Raw genomic sequence first — 4,823 nt, forward strand, 5'->3', positions numbered from 1 at the left:
TCAGTGTCCTTTGTGTATCCCTTACTTCCGTTTTCGTCCATTCATGGGCCAGCCATGTTTTTAGTGCCTCTGAGTTTTAAACTCGACTTTTTCATGACCCATTTATCTGTTCCCCAGTTTATTTATTCCCTTTTATTCATTTCCCACAGCGTTAGGTTTAAACAGAAATAACTGAAGAAAAGCTAGCCTCATCAGTTAATTGGTACCTGCAGCTGGATTTTCATTTACTCTCCCCCGTAGGAGGAACGTACCGTCGCATTATGAGTTCTTTGCAGCGTGCTTCGGCCCCTAGCTGCAACCCCTTTAATTCCTTTTTCTGTACTTCCCTTCATATTCTCTGTCTTCCATCTTACTTTCCACCCTCTCCAGACAATTGATTCATAGTGCAACTGCTTTGAGGTTTTCCTCCTGTTGCACCTTTCAAACTTTTTACTGTCAATTTCCGCTTCAGCGCTGAATGACCTCATAGGTCCCAGTGCTTGGCCTTTGGCCCTAAATTCTGTTCAAGTCCGATTTAATTCCATTTACTCTCACTGGACATTTAAAAGAGCTGTTAACTTGGAATAAGCTAACCACTTGGATACACTGTCATTTGATATTTACTCGAACATCTTCGTTTTCTAAATGCCAACCTGGAATTTGTGAATTGTGTATTATTTTAGACTCTCTTGCATATGGTGGCGTCTGAGGACCACTTTGTTTGGTAACTAATTTATACTGAGACTATTTTGATAATAATGAGACAATCTGAAACCACAGGAATATTGCTAACAAACACTGCTTCCCATTTCACAACTAAATATTCTGTCTGGAGTTTGCCCTCAACTGCAATGTGTGTATAAAAGTCTGTAGGTTTCTTTCTGTGTGTTGATTTAAGTAATAAAATCGTGTTTGTCAGCCTGTAAAGTTAGGGTATTTTTTTAGTTTCTCTATAATGTATCTTTGAGTACAGTAGTTAGTAGGACATTAGCCATCGGTGAAGTAGCAAAGTCGGCCAAACCACAAACACCTCCGTAGAATGGTTGTAAAACAGGTCATTATTATTATTAGCCAGTCACTGAATAATTCTAAAGAATATATTATAAACTTCCAGAATCACTAATAACACATAAATGGAAGAAAATCAAGGTAGACGAAGATAAGTCGACTGACAATCGTTCAGTCAATCAGGTCCTGACACTTGTTCTATGAAATGCTACATAAGTTCCTCTCTCAGCTCACTCCAATTCTCACCCAACAAATACACCATACGCCCTCTGGCAACTACATGCTATGTGACAATTCTTTCAGAGTTTATCCTTGAAGTGTTGCTTTTCTATACTCTGCATAGGCAGGAATCTGTGTACACATGCACGTATGTAAATGTGCGTGGACATATGTTCACCTACATGTATATGTATATATATATGTATATATAATTATACATACATATATATATATATATATATATATATATATATATATTATATATATACCTATATATATTGCAGTTTGTTCATTTATTGATTGATAATTTTTTTCTAAATATGGCACTACTTATCCTCAAATGTTCTTTTTTTAGTACTTATTATTATTTCAGCAGGACTGAATTCATTCATTCTACTTGAGGGGACGGACTGAAGACCTCCTGTTATTTGTCGTGTGAGGGGTCAGGAGGCACGCAGTCAATTCTCGCGTTTATGAAAGTGGCTCTCGCGCAGTTATAACTCCTGAAAGAGGTCTTATGTCGGCACTCAGCAGACAGCAACAACAACAACAACAACAACAACAACAACAGCAACAACAGCAACAACAACAACAAGGTTTAGAAATGGAGATGTTGTTTTTTTCGCGGGAGCATTCGGTAGGTGTTTACATTTGCGTGCCTCCTCCTGGAGTTCTCCTGTTCTTCTTGGTCACTGCTTCTTCTTCTCCTTCTTCTTCTTCTTCCTCTTCTTCTTCTTCTTCTGTGAGCCTTTGTAATTCTGGTATTTGTGTCCCTACTCACGTTTCTACCTGAAAGAGACATGGTGGTATTGACCCACATGCTGAAAGGGAGAGACAAGAGACGGTCCCTAGTCAGTGAGTGACTGACTGAGAAAAAACATTCAGTGACTCCAGTTCTGACGGTCTACAAATGTATCGTACTCGTTCTTCTGTCTTATAATGATTGACGTCAAGGTTTCATATGGTTATGTATCCTCTTGTGATTTGCCATATTCTATATCCCCCTGTCCTACAGACCTCTACATAAATCCCTAGTCCTATTCTGGTGTCTCTACGTGTGCAATATCATACTTCGACATGTTATCGGTTATATACCTTTAATTCTCGGTGTTCCGTTCCGTTTCACTCTCCCTCGGCCTTTTGTCACTTGGCACACGGCCACATCTCCTATACATATATACTTGCATGTACTCTTTACACTGTCTATGTATCTACTAACGTCACTTACACCCTTCCATATTTACCGAGAGCCTTTTATATTTTCCTCTGTGCCTTGAATCTATTCGTCTCGCAAAATGAAGATGACGAGGCTGCTTTCTTCATCTCGCAAGAAGAAGCTTCAGGTGTCGCTGAAGTTGGAGGGATGTGTTTGGTCTCTGACTGGGTGGGTCCACTCATCTGTATCTGAAGCAATTTGGCGATATCTTTGTGGTCTCGTGATCTGAGAGAGAGAGAGAGAGAAGGTTTCCTTATTTTGCGGCACAAAGGAACGGTCTTAGTTTTATGGGAGTCGCCATTATTTGCGTTTTGTCATGTGTTGTAATGTTGTCATTTCATGCATGATTTTGTTATTAACTCTGAATATTCCTCGTTTGGTACTATATACACCATTTCTACAGTCTGTTCTGCTCTCTTTAATGCAAAGCGGAAGTTGTAATTTCATCTATTGTGTGTAGTGAAATTTCATTGCAAACTTTACTTCCACTGATGTTTGTGTTCTGGATATTCTGGAACCAGGAAAATTTATGATATTGAAGAGTGCAGTTTTAGTTTAAGATAAATCTCACGATTTTGTTTGGTTACCTTTTAGTCCTAGATTGTAGTATTAGTCTTTTGCCCTTTCATACTCCTTTTTACCCTCCTCGCCCGAGCATGCGACGTGTCCAGCGCCTTCTGCGAATGCTGTATAAATAATTATGTCTGTGCGCATGACAAAGTACAGACCTGAGAAGATCCCTGAGAGTACCCCGACAGCCCTTGGTGTATATAATGGTTTTGTCTTGCATTGGAATGAAGGGGGCATTGTCCTTGCAATGACGAGGTTGTCAATGCGTGTGGCAAATTGTGCAATTATTAGTGAGACTGCATGCCACCGGCATCCATGCTGGATGAATCAAAACACCTTTCCTGGAAAATTCTCCAAAGGGACTGAGAAGTGATATTTCCACCACCAGGTATCCAAAGCCGAAGGTTGTCAGTAGCCTGGGTCATTCCTGAAGAGCGCTCTATTACTGTATGTATGGATGGCGCCAGTACGGTATAGCTAGAGAGAGAGAGAAGAGAGAGAGAGAGAGCCAGTCATTGCTTGTATCCATCTTGTCTGGTCGCCAGAGCAAAAAAGTTTACTCTGTAGATAGTTCGTAAATCCCTTGTTTTCGTTATACTTGCCTCCTGTCTGTTGGTTTAGAAGTATATTGCATTAATCTACTCTTCTAATATATTACTCATCTTATTATTAATCTTAATTATGTGAGTAGGTCGAATTGTGGCGTCTGGGGTTGCATGCCATCAGCTTATCGCAACAACTGACGTCATTGTCAGCGTTCGCATGAAGTCGACCTAACTTCAACTCTCCATAAATGGCTACCATTCCTCCTTTACATATATATTTAGATAGAGCCGTACTTACAGTTGATACTTTATTCTCATGACTTATGAGACCAGGGTGGTTTCTTTCGTATCTCCAGCCGGTGATCCGACAATTCTAAGGTGAAGACGAGAGTAGGTGAAACTTTCGTCTTCAAGTCCATTTGACGCCTATGGGCGATGATCGCTTTTACCGTGTAACCTTACAGTTATTTTAATAATGATTGATCGTTTGAGGGTTCATATAAACGTAAGAAATTTACGTTCGTTGTTAAAAATGGTGAGAAAAAACACTCATGAATTTCATTATACAGTTATAGTTAAACTAAATGAATTGATTATTGGTGGTGTGTGACAACATCAAGGTCATGCTCGTATGGTACACTCACATACGCGCGTGCGCGCACACAAACACAACCTAAAAACTTGCCTCAACTACGATCATCATGAAATATTTGCTTAAGTCATTATCTCATTTTCATAATTGTAAAAGGGTAAACAGATGAATGTGTAACTGAAACATTGGTCTCATGTAGACCCTTAGTTACCAAAACGCCCCTCTGCGCCTCTCTCTCTCTCTCTCTCTCTCTCTCTCTCTCTCTCTCTCTCTCTCTCTCTCTCTCCATCTTGGGCCTCAGTGTCTGTCTGTGCTCTTTGCTCTGAGACTTCCTATGTATGTTGCTGGTGTTGCTATCGGCGTTGCTGTTGCTCTAAAGTTTTCCAGCAGCTCTGGGCATTGCTGAGAATAGGCCTATCATCGCCATGAGAGGCCTACCCGGATGAAAGTGATTGCTTTCTTTTTTTTTATTTAGAAGCAGCTGTAACATCAACCTTAACTAGTTAATTAAACATTTCCAACCGCTCTTGTGACAAGTTTAGAAGTGGTGGGAAAAAATGACCCGTATATTTTACTCATTGCAATAAATACAAATGAATGTTTGGGGTTTTTTTTAAGTGTCGGGTCAGTATGAAGGATTGGTGGTGGGGTCTTTAAAAAAACTGCCTCTCTCTCTTCTCTCTCTCTCTCTCTC

This window comes from Macrobrachium rosenbergii, chromosome 48 (genome assembly GCF_040412425.1).
Source record: "Macrobrachium rosenbergii isolate ZJJX-2024 chromosome 48, ASM4041242v1, whole genome shotgun sequence".
In the NCBI taxonomy this organism is placed as follows: domain Eukaryota; kingdom Metazoa; phylum Arthropoda; class Malacostraca; order Decapoda; family Palaemonidae; genus Macrobrachium; species Macrobrachium rosenbergii.